Source organism: Hipposideros armiger, unplaced genomic scaffold, assembly GCF_001890085.2.
Source record: "Hipposideros armiger isolate ML-2016 unplaced genomic scaffold, ASM189008v1 scaffold_0, whole genome shotgun sequence".
Lineage (NCBI taxonomy): Eukaryota > Metazoa > Chordata > Mammalia > Chiroptera > Hipposideridae > Hipposideros > Hipposideros armiger.
This window is the reverse complement of record NW_017731350.1, coordinates 5,356,610-5,376,949: the sequence shown is the minus strand read 5'-3', so window position 1 is coordinate 5,376,949 and position 20,340 is coordinate 5,356,610.

Below are 20,340 nucleotides of genomic sequence, written 5' to 3'. Positions count from 1 at the left end.
CATGCAGAAAAATGATCATTTTGTATGTTGCATGCTGGGTGATCGATTTCAATCCCCTGGAGATTTCCTGGGTCTGATGAGCACATTCATTCTCTTGTTTCTAATCTATTTCTTTGATTTGCACAACTTGAACATACTGTCATCATTTTAAAGAAGGGGAGAGAAGAGGAAATGAGAAAGCAAGGGCAGAGGGAGCAGGAGAGAGGGAGGGAGAGGGAGCTTGATTCTATCATTCCCCGGCTAGAAATCCCCCTTTATCTACAGTACAAATGCCTATGCCCCTCACTCAAGACCTTAACAGCCTGGCCCCAGAACTTGCCCACACATGTCTAGGCTGAGTTTTCAAGGTTAAATATAATAAGAACGATAATATAACAATATCATCATTATCATCAGAGCTGAGCTGGTCTAACCCAAATACTAGAATGTGCCTGACACTCAGCTGGAAGACTCACAAAACTCACATGTGTTTAGTTACTATTATTATCACAACTTTATAAGCTAATAAGTGGAAAATGTGGGAATTGGGCTCCAGCAATCTGACCCGACATCCCCACGTTCCTAATCATTATGTTAAGTGTTAAATGTTTCCTGATGTGGAGCTCCTGGCCCTGTGCTCCTTGCACATCTGGCAGTGAGAGACCAGATGAAGCTACAGTTCAGGAATGACAGTCCTTCCCCCAAACTAGGACTGGTTGCCCTCTTTTCAGCCACGAGTCGGAGGAGACCTTGTATATACAGAAACTGGATATGAACTAATCAAGAGGTGCAGATAACCTCTGGTCCCAAGAACCCCCCAAATCCTGCCATCTAACACAAGGTTTCACAAACTAATTGCTCAATAAATTTGTCAAATAAGTATGTCCTCAGGTTCATGTTCAGTAAATGGTCATGCACGTATACGGCAGACAAAGTGCCAGATGATTTCTTGAATGTTACCTCATCTAAGCCTTTAAGGAGCTCATGAAAGTATTCGTACCCCTGTTATTGGATGAGGGCGCAGGCGTGCAGGAAGCAAAGTGGCTTCCATCTTGCCGGAGGTTGTGATAATCTGTGTGTTCATAACTGGAGGAAGGAAAGAGTTTGTGAAAAACAGGAGCTACTTAGGGAAGCCACACTCTTGGTCAAAGAGAATCTGACTACTTTATACTCCCACCCAACTCAAATATCTTTCCCTCATTACCCCAATTTTTACTTCACTGCTGAATTTTGATTCCTCAAATGGAAATAGTTTAAACGGAAATACCTCCAGGAGGTTTATGAGGTGTTCCAATAACATAGCTGCATAAAAAAATCCCTCCAGCATTCACAGGCTTAAATAATCATTTTTTCACACTCATCACTTTGTGGGTCAGGAATTTGGGAAGGGCTTGTCTGAGGGGTTCTCACTTGGGATCTTCTCAATATGTTCAAGTTTGGGGCTGTAGGGAGATGGTCAGCCTTGGCTATGTGAGCCTTTCCAGTCAAAACCAGACATCACGGAGCAGACACAAACTGTCAACTGTCCCCATACGCCCTATCCAAATTCCTGACCCACAGAAATTTGAGCATATAAAATGACTGTTGTTTTAAGCCACTCAGTTTTAAGACAGTTAGTTGAGCATCAGTATATAAGTGCAGTACTTTCTAATCACTTCCCAAGACTAGTCACACTGTAGTTTTAAAGGGGAGCACACAAAACCACTGTGTTAGGAGGACTGGCTGGGGGCTGGAGCTGTCACATTGGATGGAGGCGGAGCTGGGTGAGGTTGCAGAAGAGAACTTGGGAGGAAATCAAGAACATATCTATCCTGTTTCAAAATATAATAATATCATATAATAATAATAACAACAACAACAACAATAATAATAATAATAATAATAATAATAATAATAATAGAAAGAGGATTCTCTTCCTTAACTTCTCCCTCATCACCATTGACCCACCTCTCAAGACATGGGGAGGTCAGGATAGTATGTGCTAAATTGAATTTTTAATTTAATTTATATTTTACATATGAAATATTTTACACATACTGAAAATAACACAATATAATTTAACAAACACCCTTGTACGCTGCCACCCAGCATTTAAATACACATTTTAGGAGCAGTCGAGAATCTTAATCAGTTTTCATAGTATTACTTTTCATAGGAAAATATGTCCTGCATTCTAAAAATCTGCCTTAGGGATGAATTCCTGGGATACCCTTGGCAGTCAGCAGTGGGGTTAAGTATCCAAGAACCTCGGAGTCTAGAAGGCCCCCAGACAAGGCCAGCGACCTCCATTTTCCATACCCAGGGCCCCACCAGCACCGCCCTCAGTGTCCAGAGCAGTGACACAGACAAGGCCCCCAGTGGACAGCTTGCCTGAACCGCTTCTCAGTGAACCACCCGAGTCTGCCCCGTTAGCCTCCCCTTCCCTCTATTTCCACCTTACCCATGAAATGCACTTGTCCTGTGTTCCATCCCTGAGACAGCTGATAGCCAACCAACTTGATGAACACACTAGACCTTTCACTAATGGCTAAATACGCCACTTTCCCAAGGTCAGATGTTTGCAAGTTAGTAGGTACCACCTAGAGGCAGTGCAGGGTGACCCACAGCAGGAAGGTCATGACAAGAGGAGGTATGGGTGCATTGGGGTCTCCCATGTCACCCCCAGACCCACTGTCCATTCTTCTCTCCTTGGGAGGCTGACCTCAATGGATTACATGAGGGGCTCCCTTGCTCCTAGCTTTCTATTGGATTTGGTCAATGGAGGGGCACCCGCAGGACATAAGAAAAAGGGAGGAGAGTACAATCCAGGTATTTATCCTGTTGGCCCCCTCCCTGTGGAGTCACCACAGGCTGTCCCCAACCAAAGCCTAAACTCCCACTAGACAGTCAATGCACACAGCCCTCCCTTGCCTGAGTTCCAGGAACTGCTCCCTATCCTCACTTTTTCAGGCCTAGGAGAGGTAAGGAGCCTGCTATTTCTGTCCTGGGACTCTCTCTCATCCCCATGGGGTCCCTTCATCCTGCCTGAACCTGTGCACAGATTCTATTAATGTCCCCTTAAAGTGCCTAACTTGAGTGTGCCACCATATTTCTGCTGGGACTGTAACAATAGAGAAGGGAAGTGAAACCTCTCAGTACATACACCTCGAACCTTGTCACTTCCCCTCTCTTGGACAGGTGACCCAGCTGGGAGCCACCAACAACCAGGCAAAGTAGCCCTGTACCCATGCCCAATAGGAAGGTAGAGTCTTAGGGCCTCTTTCAGTTCTGTGAGTCCTGAGCCCTTGGCCCTGGGCTATCCCAGGTGTATGTGGTAGCATGGGCTGCAGGTGAGGGTGCTTCCACACTCCTGCTCCCACCAAATGCAGTCACCCCGAATTCTGAGCCACTTTCTTATGCTTTATGCTTCTTCATAAAAGGACAGGACATATTATAAGCAAAATAGGCTTGCTAAATATAGTCTATTCAGCCTGAAGAAGGCTAAATTATTCATAACCAGACCAGGATATACAATGCACGCTAAACGCAAATCCATTTTTGATTTTGGTATTTTTTCTGGGGCCTGTGTATTCAGTGCCCCTGCATTGATCTATGATGCCCCCCAATGCCTGCATTTGCTTAGGATGAAGATCTCAGCATCGGGGCCAATTACCAAGCTGTGAATAACCCCAGTCTCGTCCTCTGTAGGACAGCAGTATCCACAAGGTCATCGATTGTCCATCCCATGCAATATGGTCCTGGAGGCATGTGCATCCCATGAAAGGACGGTCAGACACTCCCTGCAGAGCCCCAAGGATAAACAAGCTCTGAAAAAGACATCATCGAAACCTGGACAGCTCAGCACCTATCGCACCATGAAAGGCAAGATGGGACAGTGTGATGGCAACAACTAAAGCCACTGAGTTCTTGATATGATCAATGCCTAGGAAACAATGTACAAGTCCCCCCGAAAATGAAGGTCTCAACTGGGCTCGTGCATTTCAAATTATTTCCAATCCAAGTGCCCTTCACACAGAAGCTGCTGATTAGATTTTCCTGTGGTATGAGAATCATTGTTGTTAATACAGTTGTCTCTGAGACATCCTTCTTTTTACTACTAGTGTTTCCAAATAAGACAAAATAGAACCATGAAATAAAGCACAGATCTCAGCTGTTCTCTCCTTTCTGAGTGTCACTCCAGGAGCTGAAGACTTAGGCAACTGACCACGACCTAGAGGCTTCCTGGGCACCTCAGAATGTTCCATGAACAAGTGGGGAAGTGTACGGAGGAGCAAGCTAGGAGGAGAGATTCCTAGGTAATAATCTGCCAAGATATGATGTTTCTGTTCTAATAGTACAGAGAAATCTGTCATAAATAGATGACTCATTATAAAATGGATATAGATCTTATGAATAGTAGTTAGAAAGAAAGATTTCATCTGAGGACAGAATGTGATGTTCAGATTGAACTGGACAGCGTGGTTGGTAATGTGTCTATTTCCAGATAACCCACTGTAACTTAAGGCCCTTGGAGATTGGGGTAACCTCAATCCTAGACATGGTCCCAAGTCATGTAGATTTAAAGGGCAAACCTTCAGCCGCTTGCATGCGTGTGAGGGATTTGAGGGGCAGCCCGTGACCTTCCAGAGCCTCAGGTCAGAAGGACATCACCGGACAGACCACCTGATGAGAGGCAGAGAGCAGGAGCAACACTCGGTGCGTCTTTTCTCTCCTGACAGCAAAGCTCCCGCTCAGCCCTGGAGATGGGCCCAAACTTCAGGGTGTTTCATCTTGGCTGCCTTTCCAGTGTGAGCAGAGTGTGCTTTACTGATCAAAGAAAAAAGCCCGGGATGATGGATTCTGTAGGACTCATGGAGCAATCAACCCTCCTGGAAGCTAGCGAACGTTTTGTTCCATTGCCTGAATCGTGGGGTGAAGAGCGCTCTGAAAATTCAAGCCAGCAGAACAAGCCCCGTCCGAAGACCAAGTGGTGGGAGGCACTGGAGTACCTGGGAAAGGGGCTTGGGCTTGAACCCTGGCTCACCTGCTCGGCAGTGGGGGGCCTTGAGCGAGTCACTCAACCTCTCTGCAGTTAGACAAGAATCGACCCCTATTTTGTCTATGGCCTGGGAAGGTTGTGAAATAATACATGAGCAAGCATGTTGTAAACAGTACAGCACTTGCCACTGTGAGAGGTAACTGGAAGCCATCGCGGCCTTGAAACCATGACAGGCCCATGTGATATTTCCTTAAACCAGTAGTTCCAAGTGTGGTCCGTTCATCAGCATCACCTAGAAACTTGTTAATAATACAAATTATCAAGACCCAGATGCACTGAATCGGAAATCCTGGTGCATGGAGCGGAGGAAGGTGGAAAAAAAATCAGTGTTTAAGCAGGTGATTCTAGTCACACTCAAGTGTGCAAACCACTGCTCAAAGGAACGTGTGACATGTCTGAAGTAGGTGTGTCTCCATCCCAAAATGACAGGCTGCCTGGCTCGTTGGGACAGACAAGGGGGTGAGTGAGATACAGAGGAGAGGAGAGCACATGCCCTGTATTGTCCTTGGGGTTGGGAGCGGAGTTCAAGCTACATGGGAGCAAGAACAGTCTCCACAGACAATGGACAAACGATCGGAGAGCCCCAGAATGTGGGGCCGATTTGCCTTGCAGAGACCAGCACATCTACAGGGGGCAGTAACGGATGGGGAGGGAAGTAATGAGCCTCCAAGGACACTCCTTGGATGTGAAAAGGCAGAAATGAGGAAAAGCACTTCTGTGTGGGGTTGGGGAGCGGGGAAGAGGATGAGTGCCAGAACGGCCAACAGGGCAGGTGGGAGGGGGTAACAGAGAGCCAACCCACTGGGTCCAGGTGACGCCCGTGAGGGCCCCTCTGAGCCCAAAGCTGATTTCCCTCACTCAGTACAGATGCAGATTCTCTTAAATTAATAAACCACATAGGCCCTTCCAAGTTACATACTGTGCTTAATCCTCAAGCCTCCCCTAAATCTATCTTTTCTCCCCTGCCAACCGCATCAGGCCTATAAATAGAGAAGCTTCAGGGAAAGGAGTGGCTGAAATTGCATGATTTATTAGGATGATTATATATTATTTATGTAAGAATTACATACATGATTATATAGCATTATAATCATGCCTATATTCTAGCTTTGTTCACCATAAAATATCATTTTTGCTTATAAGGCTGTTATGGGTTTTTTGTAAAGATTTTAATTATTTGTAATTTTATTTGAATGCAACCTGAGGTTTTGAAATGAAGAATGCTGCCCTAAAAATCTAATTGATAAATAAATATTTTTTATGTACTATCATCATTTCAAGAGCTTTTAGCCTAGTATTATAGGTTTGGTTGTCCCAATGTGTGGTTGAGAAGGATACTGTATGGCTTGAAGCCATCATGGATAAAACCATTCATTCATTCATTCATTCATTCATTCATTCAGCAAAAATGCACTGAGTGCCTACCATATGCCAAGCACTGTGCAGGAAACATCTTGGGATATGCTTTCTCTGTACCTATAACAGGCAGAGAGGGGCTCTGGGAAACAATTCCAGAGGAGGACCCCTGGGTTCCAGAAAAGAATGTCACCAGTTCTCTGCAGACTATATTATTTGGCCTTCCTCTAAATAAGGGTATGGGTCAGTGTAGGCTATAAGGCTTTGCCCGCTTAGGGAGCACTGTACTGATAACACATATTCTAATACAGGTCACTAGACACTACATAAAAAAACCATATCAAGCGTTTGCCTCCCGTGACCCCTGGCCGTGCAGGGACTAAAGCCCAGGCCAGGAGATGCAAAGTGCAAGGCCAGTGACCCCACAGCAGAGACCATCGGAGAAGTTCTCATTACCTCCTCAGAGCGCTTTTCTTCCTCATTTCCTGCCCCCACCTCCCACTTCAGGCCCCACAGCCCTAAGAGGGAGCAGTAGCAAGTCTAAGCCATAACCAGGGCCCTGAGAAACAGAATAATCAAAATGTATATTTAAACAAATTTGATATTTGAAGTACTTCAAACATCATCCAAGTCATCCTCACTGGGGAGATGACAATTTTGTTGGACCATCTTATATTTGCTTTATGGTATAGTGTTTATTTTATTTTTAATTCTATTTCAAAGGCTCTTTTATCTATTTAGTGTTTAGTCCCCTGAAGGTCGCCTTGGCCTCAGGAGAAAAGCACACATTAACATTAGTCACACTGAGGTGTCCGTGCCTGTCTCTAACGTAGGCCTTGGTCAAGAACAACGCTACTTAAAAACAAGTCCTATATAATTGGCCGTTGGGATATTTGCAGAAAGCCCAGGGCAAAGACAGTTTTAATACAAAGGTTGTCAGAATTCCCCTCAAACCATACCTTGATGAAAACTGCCTGCCTCATCCACCCATGAGACAGGAAGGGTATTTGAGTCAACGATTTCTATGCAGTTGAAGAGGATTTTTCAAATCTACTCAACATGTAAGTTACTCTCCTCCCAACAGAATCCAGGGTCAACAGCAGAGCTCCTATTTCTGCTGCAGCGAAACAAGAGATTCAGAAAATTAGAAGATAAATGCCATTCCTAACTTCTGTAGTAGACATCTATGGTGGGCATTTTGCTGATTACTTACCGGAAAAATGAAAACTCTGTTAGTGCTGCCTGAATAGGAAACAATGTGACTACAGCTAAAAAAAAAATGCAGCTGATAAAGACACAACCTAAATATAACTGTGAAATCATCACTCCACAAAGGAAGATAGTAAGAGGAAGGATGGAACAAACCAACAGCAAAACAGACAGAAAACTATTAACAAAATAGCAGTAGATAGGTCCTCACCTATCAATAATTATTCTAAATATAAATGAATTAAGTTACTCAATCAAAAAGCTTAGAGTGGGGGGCGGCCGGTTAGCTCAGTTGGTAAGAGCGCAGGCTCATAACACCAAAATTGCCGGATCAATCCCAACATGGGCCACTGAGTTGAGCCCTCCACAACTAAAATTGAAAACAACTACTTGACTTGGAGCTGATGGGTCCTGGAAAAACACACTGTTCCCCAATAATAAAAAATAAATAAAAAATAAATAAAAAGTTTAGAGTGACTGAATGGATTAAAAAAAAGCAAGATTGAGCCACTTGCTGCCTACAAGAGACCCTCTTTAAGGACACACATAGGCTGAAAGTGAAGGGATACAAAAAATATTCCATTCAAATGGTAACCAAAAGAAAGCAGGGGTGGCTATACTTACATTAGAAAAAAATAGATTTTAAGTCAAAGCCTGTCTTAGATGTGAAGAAAGTCATTATTTAACCATAAAAGGGTCAACTCAACAAGAAGATAAAATAATTACAAATATATACACACCCAACATCAGAGCACCTATATATGTAAAGCAAATATTGACAATTCTGAAAGGAGAAATTGACAGAAATACAATAGTAGCAGGAGACTTCAATAAACAGCCTGACTTGAACAACACTATAGACCAAATGGACCTAAAAAATATATTAAGAACTTTTCACCCAACAGCATAATATACATTCTTCTCGAGTACACACAGAACATTCTCCAGCCTAGATCACATGTTGTCACAAAGTAAGTCTTAACAAACTTAAGATAGAAATAATTCCAAGTATCTTTTCAGACCACAAAGAAATGAAACTAGAAATCGATAACAGCCAGAAAACAAGAAAATTCACAAATATGGAAACTAAATGACACACTGTTAAATAATCATTGGGTCAAAGAGGAAATCAAAGTGAATTTTTTAAATGTATTGAGATAAATGAGAACAAAAACACAACATACAAAAACTTATGGGATGCAGTAAAAACAGCCCTAAGAGGAAAAACATGTTAAAAAAAGATTTGAAATAAACAATCTAACTTTACATCTCAAGGAACTATAAAAAGAAGATAAACTAAGCCCAAAGTTAGAATAAAAAAGAAAATAATAAAAATTAGAGCCGAAATAAATCAAATAGAGAAACAGAAAAACCAAGAGAGAAAAAAAATCACCAAAACTAAGTATTAGTTTTTGAAAAAATAAAACAAAATTGACAAACCCTTAGCTAGACTAACGAAAAAAAAGAAAGAAGACTCAAAGAAAATCAGAAATGAAAGCAAAGACATTACAACAAATGACCCAGAAGTAAAAGGGACCATTAGGGACTTTTATGAACAATTATACATCAACAAATTGGATAACCTAAAAGTAATGGATAAATGTCTGGAAACATACAACCTACCAAATTAAACCAAGGAAAAGTAGAAAGCCGAACACACCAATAACAAATAAGGAGACTGAATCAGCAATCAAAAACCTCCCCCCAAAAGAAAAACCCAGGACCAAAATGATCTACAGATTCAATGCAATCCCTATCAAAATTCCAATGACATTTTTCACAGAAACAGAAAAAGCAATCCTAAAATTCATATGGAACCACAAAAGACCCTGAATAGCTAAAGCAATATTGAGAAAGAAGAACAAAATTGAATGCATCCCACTTCCCAATTTCAAATTAGCTATAGTAATCAAACAGATAGTACTGGCATAAAAGCAGATGCAAAGAACAATGGAACAGAAACCCCTGTGTATGGTCAACTAATGTTCCACAAGGGCACAAAGAATGAACAATGGGAAAAGGATAGATTCCTCAAAAAACGGCTTTGAGAAGACTAGGTGTCCACATTCAAGGGAATAAAATTGGACCCTTATCTTACATGATACACAGAGATTATAGACTTAAATGTATGACCTGAAACTGTAAAACTCCTAGAAGAAAACATAGGAGGAAAGCTCCTTGACCTTGGTCTTGGCTGATTTTTTTGATATGACAACAAAGGCACAAGTAACAAAAGTAAAACAAACAAACAAACAAAAACCCAAGTGAGACTACACAAACTAAAAAGCTTGTGCACAGCAAAGGAAACTATTAACCAAAATGAAAAGGTAACCTATGGATTGGAAGAAAATATTTAAACCATATATCTGATATGGGGTTTAAAAGCATTCTGGTAACAATTCCAATTTGCGGGTGGGTATTATTCGCCACACCAAAAAAAAAAAATTTCTTGCATACCAGGGGAGTGTCCAATGAGAATTTGTCTCCATTCTGACACTATCTTCCTTGAGACAGCATCAGATTCCACAGGTTAAGGGTTCAGTCCTACAAGACTTCTCCCCCTCACTTCAGATTCCAGCCACAAGCCCAGGTTGTTTGTTACCTGTGCTTCTGACTCACTGCCTGTAAGTTATAGGTTTCCAAGATCCCCTCCTCGGGTTCCATTAATTTGCTAGAGCAGCTCACAGAACTCAGAGAAACATTTTACTTATTAGAGTGTCAGTTTACTAGAAAAGGGGTAACGGTGGGGGTTGGGGGAAATGGGGACATGTTGGTCCAACTGTACGAAGTTTCAGTTATATAGGATAAGTTCTAGAGATCTCACGTACAAAACAGGGTGACTATAGTTAATACCATTCATTGTACTGTACACTTGAAATCTGCTGAGAGTAGATCTTAAGCATTCTCACCACACACACACACACACACACACACACACACAAAAGGTAACTATGTCAGGTTATGGATATGTAAATCAGCCTGGCTATAGTAATTATTTCGCAATGGATATCAAAACATCACATTGTACATCTTACTTACGTACAATTTTTATATGAAAAAAGCAAAAATTCAAGTAAAGACTCAAACATTAAACAGATGAAAGAGAGAAGAAAATACAAGCTGACTGAAATAATATGGAGACTACTGGTAATCACATGCAAAGTAAATGCATAAATTATTAATGACTTTTTAATGGTTATGTGATATAGTTCCTAAAATTGGTGATACATTTTTAACATTCCTTTATTGATGAACATTTAAGCCATTTCTAATTTTCCTTATTAAATCCAATGCCTCATTAGTATAAATACACAATGAATTGTACAGGATTATAACTAACAATTTCATAGTGAACAATGTAATGATAAAATATTTAATTCATATATAAATTAAATATATATGGATATGCATGGATATATATATATATATATGCATATATAGATATAGATATAGATATATAGATAGATAGATACACATTGGGTTGTTGGAAAAGTCATGACGAATTTTTTCTCTGTTTTTCGTTGCAAAAATGCATCGTACTGGGCCGGCCAAGTGGCACTATGGTTAAGAACTGGCTTGGGATGCCAGAGGGCCCTGGTTCAGATCCCACATGTGAGGGCCAGTGACACTGCTCTCTACAAAAAAAAAAAATGCATCGTACTTAGTGAAGCCAAGAAGTCTAAAATGATTTTTCTGGCACAGACTAGCACAAACTTAAGTACATAGAACACAGAAGATGTGTTCATGATACAGAAATAAAACCATGGCAGCAAAAGACTAAGAACAAAGTAAAACCCTAAGGGAGAAATTTCTCCTAATCACATGTTTCTAAGAGATTTGTCAATTCCACCCCAAAAAGTAACTGGAAGTTAAATCAGACCCAAAAATGCATAGCAAATAGAATTTCTTGTATGTACTAAAGTTTAGGTTAACTGGTTAGTAAAAACTCTACCTAGTTCTTATTTCATAGCCTGAATGCCCTTATAGTAATCATTTTTGTGGTCATTCTCCAACTTGAGATGAAGAGCTAGCTTGAGAATTTTTGTTGATTATCTCAACTAGGGAACCCAGCTGCCAGTTGCAGTCAAAACAATGAAGCCCCAAGTAGGCAGATCAAGTCAGCTTAATTCTCTCCCAGGACTGAGTCTGAAGAAGGTCCAGTTTTGTCTGAAGATTTGTGCTTCATATTATACCAGCCCCAGATCTAAAAATTAGGATTGATATTCCAAGGGAAACCTCACCTCAATTGTTTTTACAAGTTACCAAAGGATAGTTATCCCTCCAAAATATGCAACACGTCTTTGAGGCTTCTGGCCCCGTCAGGTTTCTCATATTTGATGCCAGCTCAGGCCGCCCCCAACATCCCTTACCCTCACTGGTCTTAGAGGACTTAGACCAGCACTGTCCAATAGAGGAAGAATGCAAGCCACATTCTTCTAAATTTTCTAGTAACCGCACTTAAGAAAGTAAAATGAACTGGGTGAAATTAATTTTAATAGTATGTTGTGGTTAACCCAACATAGTCAAACTATGATTGTTTCAACAAATAACGTAAAAAATTATTCATGAGACATTCCCCATTCTTTCTTTTGTGCTAAGTCTTCGAAACGTGGTGTGCAAATCTTATACATATAACCTTCTCAGTGTGGACTGCTCACAGGTCATACGCTCAGCAGCCCCATGCAGCTCCTGGACTGTCTTGTGAACAGTGCTGACTTCAAGGGTCTCGTTGACAGCACTCCATACCCAACTGTGACACCCTCCACGAGGGTCAGGAACCAAGCCTGCATGCCCGCACTCATCCTCACCGTGGCGTTTGCCAGTGTGCCTGCCGTGTGAGTCTGCAATGGCCCAGAGAAAGCTGGGCCTCTGTGCCCACAGGACCTGGCTGGCAGCCAATGCCACCTGTCCCCTCAACCCACCGAGCTGGACTTCTCTTCTCATCCAGCATCTGCTATCTGAACTGCCTTTCTGAGTCCTGATGGAATAGTTAAATCCTTTCAAAATTTTCCTGAGGGAATGTCTTATTTCTTCATGTGAATTAGAAAAGGCTATTTTTTAAAATCAAAGAACAATCTTGAGGGGGAAGCGGCTTTCTCACCAGTGACCTGTGTGTGCACTGCACTCTTAAGGAGTGCTGGCCTTGGGAAAGAAAGCTCATCCCATCTCAGGAAGGTGAGTGTCAAGCCCTCTCGCAGCCAGCTCACCAGCCACAGGTCAATGGGAACGCCTGCCAGACAGCAAGGAAATGAAGATGGCTTCTAGAAGGGAAAGTGGAGAAATGTGCTTGAGACTTGCCTTCAAAAATCTAATCCAGGGGGGGTGTAGGAAGCTGAGAACCTCCTGTACCCAGAAGCAGTGAATAGATAACATGTGAAATGATTTAGTGGCCCCTGTGAATTCCTCACGATGATCGCAATGCCACCATTAGCACTTCGGCCTGAAACTTAAGATGGGAACCCCAGGAGGAGACAGTTACTGTCACAGCAGAGTGGCGAACGAACCTGGGAGCAGGAAAGAATACAGAAAGGCAGACAGGGTGTGACGGGCGAATGTGGCTGGCAGCCCTCTGGGCGCCAGTACAGCGCTCAGGGCTGGGCATGTGAGATCAGGCACCGCTCCATTCTTCAGGATCCTTTGCGCTCTCTCAGAACGAGCTAACAGCCAGCGTTAGCCTGACTTCTCCAGCACCCATGTCCCTAAGACCAGCACTGCCGCTAAATGACAAACCCTGCTGGAAGAGGTGAGCAATCAACCCACTCTTCACATGCTCAACAGATGCGTATTCCACCAAGGTCTGATTAGCTTCTTAATAAGATCATTTACCGCCCCTCCCCCCAAATAATTGTGTTTTGACTGGTATTTGGAATCCCAAATCTGTGACTCCACCTTTCTCCCTTCCCTGCTCTTTACTTCCTGGGTTGCTGAGTGTTTGTTGTATGAACAAAGCTCTGTGGGAACACAGAGCACAGAACTAACTCCTGCGGAGGCCAAGATTTCAGGGCAGTGACATTAAGCCGGGTCTTAACAGCTGTGTGGAGGTTTGCCATGCAGAAAAACGAGGCCGGAACAGCTCAGGCAAGAGATGCAATCGTTGTAAAGAGGCAGAGCTAAGAGGAGGGGTAGCAAGGTGGAATCTAATGTTATAAACGTCACCTGCTGCCCCAGGTCAGCTCAGGAAAAGGACCTACGTCCGGGCTCTTGCCGATTGTAGGTTTCTCCTGGCACAGGACACAGTTGGAATGTGTTTGGTCTCTCCTGTCATCCCGCATGCAAACATCTGATGACGCATTACCTTTTTTCGAAACAGGCACAAAAACCATCCCCCAAGTTGACGTGCCCAGAGCTTCCTCACCCCCATGCCTGTGAACTAGTCGCACAAACATCATAAGTGACTTCAACATGCCCCACCAACGCAGCTGTAGCACTTACAGTCCTGTGTCACCCTGGTTCTGAGATCCTCTTCCAATTAAAACCTGGTTACACTTCTCTTTCCAAGTGCGAAAGGATCCAATTAAAGTTAATGAAAGCAATCAGTCTGTAAGTCTCGGGGTGTTTCGCCCCACTTGTGATTTCAGGTAATAATGCCACTGACCTCGTGGAGGGAGAGGAGGCACCATAGTTCTCTGCAAGTGAGCCCGGCCTTAGCCAGCCAGCCGGAGGGCCCTGTAATTCAGGAGGTCGCGCTGCTTGGATTCCCCCAAAGCTCAGGATGCCATTAAGCATGAACCGTGGGAATCTGTCCTTTCAGAAGCTTCAAGTTCATTTAGCTGCCATATGGCTGGCGCTTAGCAGTGCCTCCCATAAGCCTAAAATCCCGGGACACCCTGCACTTATTTTCAAGAAGCCATTCATTGCATTACTCTTGAGTTTCTATCTGGCCTCCAGAAGGCAGCTCTTGATCCCAGAATGCCACCACTAGAGCCTCCAAAGCCCCTGAGGTAGAATCAGTTCCAGTCCACTGTCTGAGCTCCTGTGACATTCTCCAGCCCTTGGTGCTAATGCTCAGAGCACCAGAGGCCCCTGCTGGGTATCAGCTCAGAGGGTCAGCCTAGGACTCTTCAGGAAGCACCAACGAGGCCCACATCCTCACGCTAGGGAAGCCATGAGGACACGTCCCTCAGACACTGCACACACATGCCGTGAGGGTTACTTGTCACCATTCATTCCCATGGGGACACTTCCTCCACATGCCACTCCTTCTATCCAAGTTCAGATGAAAAACCACACACCCATCTCAGCTACATTTGTCCCTCACGGTTCTGTATTTATTTTGAAGACTGACTCACTCGACAGTCATTTCTTAGCAGAATCGTGCAGTTTTGACCTCAAAGCCATTGTCACATGGTTGCTGTTTCCCCAGATCACGGCCTTAGAGGTGAGAATCTGACCCTGACCCCATCTGGCCCCAGCGCAGGAGCCGTCCCTGTTCTCGGGGAGCTTCAACTCTGGCTGGGGAAACAAAGCTGACACTTGTGAGCAGCTGGAAAACCGAACAAGGCAGTAAATAATTAAGTGCCGCTCAATTACATAATTGATTAATTATAACTAATTGCTACTTAAATGAACTGCTCCAGTCCCCATTGATCTTCCTGGCTCTGACCTCCTAGAGTGGCCATGGTCTGAACCGCTGACTCGGGCACTTACACATCATCCAGAACATTCCTCCTGTCCTGTCATGAATGCTTCTCCCCACTCACGACAGCGTGTCTCCAAGGGCAGGACCAGGTCTTTCTGAGTGAAAGACAGGCTCTGGTTGCTTCCTCCTCTGTGCCCCATGGCAGAATCAGCCCATTCAAAGCATTAGGCTCTTGGCTTAATAAACACTTGTTGGTTAATGTCAAGAATATGGACTGGTGCTCGTATAACCAGTGTGCCCCAGCTGCCCATGCCTACGAGTGTAAACCAGGGTCACACAACCACAATCAGTTTTGCTTCGTTGCTTAGCCCCCTAGCATGCCCTTGGGAATGGCCCATCCTGTGTTCCTCGATTTTGTCTTGCTACACCACTGGGATGGTGCGTCTACAGTCACGTGTCACTGTCCACGCTGGCCTGCAAGGATCGGTCCTGCAGCCACCACTGACAGCTCACGCAAGACTCTCCTTTCCTTATGAGTTGTTTGATGGGTGGTGTGAAGGAAGGGCAAGCCAGGGAGTCGCCCACCTTTAGGGATCCAGGTCTCCCCCACTAGGTGCTGAGCATTTGGAGGAGTCCTTACTCATCAGTGGGTCCCCCTACCTGGAAGAGACCACTGTATCCATCAGCTAGGGCTTCCATAACAAAATACGAGACTGGGTGGTTCAACAACACGAGTTAACATCCTCACAATCCTGGAGGCTGGAGGTCCAAGATAAACATGTCCGCAGGGTTGGTTGCCTCCTGAGGCCTCTCCCCTTGGCTTGCAGATGGCTGCCTTCTTACTGTGTGATCACATGGTCTTCCCTCTGTGTCTCTGTCCTAATCTCCTTCTCTTACATGGTCAGATTGAATAAGGGCTCAGGCAGATGAGCCCATTTTACCTTAACCGCCTCTTTAAGGGCCCCATCTCCAAAAACAGGCACATTCTGAGCTACTGAGGGTTAGGACTTCAACATTGAGTTCTGTGGAAGACACGATTCAGCCCACAACAGCCACTAAGTCTAAGTGCCTCCTGAGTGTTGGGGGCTTGGGGTGATGGGGGAAATGACAGAGGGACAGATGGATGGATACAAAAATAGGATGGCTGCTAAACTAGGTGGAGGAGGGTGGACAGAACAAACAGCAGGAAAATGGGTTAAGAGAGTCTGTGACACTCCTGGTCCCTTCCTTCTACTCCACCACATCCTTTTCTTTCTCCCTGGAAGGGGCCTTGTTTTTAAGGGGATAATTCCTGTGTTTCCGTCACAGCCCATGAACGGATACAATGTTGGTAAATGAGTGGAGAGCAGTGATGAGGGACGTGACACCCAAAGTCAGCGTGCACCTGGAGATGCTGCTGTCCTTGCTTAGGCCTCTGGGGAGCATCTGGCTCTCCTGGGGGAGAGAGCAGAGACAGAACCCAGGCCATGACTCCCCATGTGACTCCGGGAAATTCCAATTCAACACCAAAATGAAGACTTTGTAAATAACCAACACCGAAGAGGGAGACAGAGCCCGGGAAGCGGGCCCTTTTTCTTTTCATGTTCACCAAAATTGTTTTTGTTGTTGAACAGCAGCCACACTCCCAGCAGCGAGCGCGGCCTGGTAATGACGGTGGGGCTGAGAGAGCGCTCGGGGTCAGCAAAACAAAGGGGGAAATTGCCTGCACAGATTGGCTCAAATATCAGGTTCAATGAAGAAGAAAACACAATTTGTTCATTTGGAAAATGACTCCACAGACGTGAATGTTCTGCACATTGCCGGAATTCAGGGGGAAACAGGGCAGCAGTCCGGGGGAGGCCCCTCCTGGGGAGGAAAGGCAGCTTGCTGCTTTTTGACCCAAAAGCAATTTTGTGGGCCAAGCACATGGACAGCAGAAGAAACCCTGTGTTGCACTGATGAGTTTAGGCATTTATGTCCCACAAATCGGCAGGGTTCCAAGGGGCTCTGAGCCCTTTTTCAGAGGCAGTGTCATTGAGGGTGCCTGGCCCAACCTCCCAGAACAGGCGGAACTGCCCAGGCACTTCCAGCGCATGGGGCCCTTTAAAGCAGAGCTGAAGGGGGTCACCAATGGGCCTCTTTTTCATCTGCAAAGTGGGATGTGGATGTGAGCTCACAGGTGCATCTGCATTTGTCAACCATCACAGGACCCTGTTGTGCATCCCTTTCTCATCTGCACAGTGGGACCCTGTACACCTGCAGTGACCCCTATAGAGGGGACAGAGACATGCGTGCTCTGGACCTTCGTCACGCTGGGTGGCTTCTAGGTCAGAGGACCACCCTCCCAATTTACCCAGGATGGTCCAGGTTTACACCTATGGTCCCAGCATAATCATTAACATCCAAAGCGTCCCCATTTGAATACTAAATTAAATATTCTCTGGAATATTAGAGGAACTGATCCCCACCCTTCCATGCCTTTCAGCCATGACACTTCTGATGGGTCACGGCTCCACCTGGAAAAGTCACTCCAGATGAGAAGCCTCTGCACAGTGCAAGTGGGTCCTCCCTTTAGGAATTACAAATATAGGGCCAATTAGGAAATAGATCAGTGTGGGCATCACTCATCCCCACTGTTGCTGCTCAACCAGTGGCCCATGCTGAGCACATTTTGCCACTATCTCCATGGTCTGTGGCCCACAAACTCCCCAGCTCCCCCAAGGCAGGGCCCTTCCTGGAGATGAGCCTCCTCTCCCCTCTCTCCTTATTCTCCCAAGCACCTTTGCAATTAATCCCCATCCTCAAATGTAGCCCAGAAATCCTACCTGAGCCAAGACCTCACAGATCTATCATCAGATACAGAAACACATAACCAAAGCATAATTAGGGTTCTTGTCATCACTGGGCAATGAGTAGGAAATAAGAGATGGTTTGGTGCATGAAGTGATCCAAGTTGGAACTTGAGAAGTAGGGAAGCTTTAGGTCTGTGAGAGAGACGCAGCAGGAAGAAGGACATGGAGGGTGTGACAGCCCTGGTGTGGGAAAGGGTGAGGCACTGCCAACTGAGACTGGGCAGAAGGGGACACGGGGATGGGGATCTGAGGCCTGGCCCTGACCACACCCCTGAGAAGTCGAGGTCACCTCACGCTCGCTCGCCAGCTCCCACAGATCTTGACATCTCCACTGTTCCCTTTAATGACACTGTCTTGCATTTAACTGACTCTTAAATATAATGCTGTTATTATGGACAAAGTTTAGTTGTCGCTAATGAAATGGAAATAAAGAGCAAACACTGAACTGCTCACAATCATTCAGTGAAACAAAATGACTTCGTCATCTGTAGAAGGAGCACAAAGAGAGAAAGAAGGAAAGAAACATGGGACCCCCTCCGCCTCCTCCCAGAAGTTTCTGGCCAGGCTGGTCAGTAAATGGGTGAGTGGTCTCAGCAGCACCCAGGGAGGCACAGGAGATCTGCTTCCTGCATTCTGTTCTCACTTACAGGACCTCCCAGTCTCCAATGCTTTTCTGTTTACACAGAAACTGTGCGTTTAAAATTCCAATTTGTATTCTAATTTTAATTTTGTTTGTAAAAGGTCCTCAGCAGTACTAAGGATGAAGTTAGCTAAAGACAGTGTTTCCTTAGCCCACCTGCAGAAAGCACTAAAAAGTGGGTAAGACCTACCACTTTAGAAATAGAAAGGAAACATAAAGGATTTTTTTTAATCCCACCAGCTATTTAAAGGATAAACAGTAAATACAAGTGGAATTATACCAACTAACCATGTTACCAGCAGTCAATTGCTGTAGAGTAAACATTCTTATTTCCAGGGCGTTCTAATATATTCAAAGACATGGAAAATGGCACCAGAAGAATTTATCACTGACATTTGCTAAATTAGATATTCTCGAGGTTTGCTATATGGATGACAACATTTTTAGCACTTCAAGGTCCTTGCAAGAAAAAGTCTCTATAAAAATTCAGGACGGTATTCTTATCATCAACACTTTAAAAATGACTATGATTGTTACAGCACTTTTAAAATCAAAGAGACCGAAAAATAAGGGGAAAATTATACGTGTACTCTATATTTCGGTTCTTATCCATGAGATTCAAAACATAATATTGTGATGTTTATTTCAGATAAATTCATTTTTACCAAAGACTTTTCTTTTTCTATGCCAAAGTCAATGCCGAGCTCAGTGAAGACCCACCAGCCAGATCGTACCCAACAACGACTTGCCAATTAACCTGGGCATCATGCTTGACAGCTCAGTTCTCAACCTGTTCAACCGTGTGCACTCTTTTGGCCACTGTCCTAATTAATGACTAATCTATAAAGCGAGGATAATGATGCACACCTCATACATGCCACACACATAATTATAAGGACTGAATCAGGTTACACATGGTACCTGGCACGTTAGGTGTTTGGTAAATGTTTAAAGTACATGTTTCTTTTCATTTTCCCCTGACATTCTGTAAACGTTTGTGATCTTTACTCTGTGTTTCCAAGGCTATGTACAAATAAATAAGAACAGAATAAAAACATCCGTATGTGTGATAAAAATTTCCTAATGTGGACATTCTCCAAAAGCCAGTCAAAGGAATCCGAGGTCTTGGGTATCAGTTTGAGGGTCTCCACTGATCCATCAGCTGGACTTATCCCTCTACTGAGTTTGTTTATTAAAAAATATGTTCTTTTTTTCAAATCAACAGAAACCTCCAGGATTCACAAACAATGAATTTCTTAGGGCCATAACTACAGCAGGTATTTGTTCAAAATCCTCTATAAGCACTGTCATAGCTAATTCTCAACTAATCATCTTCTAATGGAACTTAATCTTTTTTTTTAATGCAAAATGATGTCAACAGATAGTAACAGTGCTGTGATTTGGGGTCTAGATATTACATCCTGTTTTAAGTCAAGCTTACTCTCTGAAAGATGAGCCTCACACAGGCCATCTCAGTGCCAACCACATTTGTCCCTTCCACAGCGCCATATGCAAACAGGACCCTGGAGAAGGGGATATGTAGCTTCAGCCAGTGACCCAACCCTCTAATGGTCAAGGATGGCTATTAGGAGGGGTACGCTGAACTTTGCAAACCTGCTACATAGCTTAAATTAAAACTTTGACCTTGCTCTTGTTTGATGTTCCTTCCCCCAACTTTTGTTATATGTACATTTACTATATATATTTG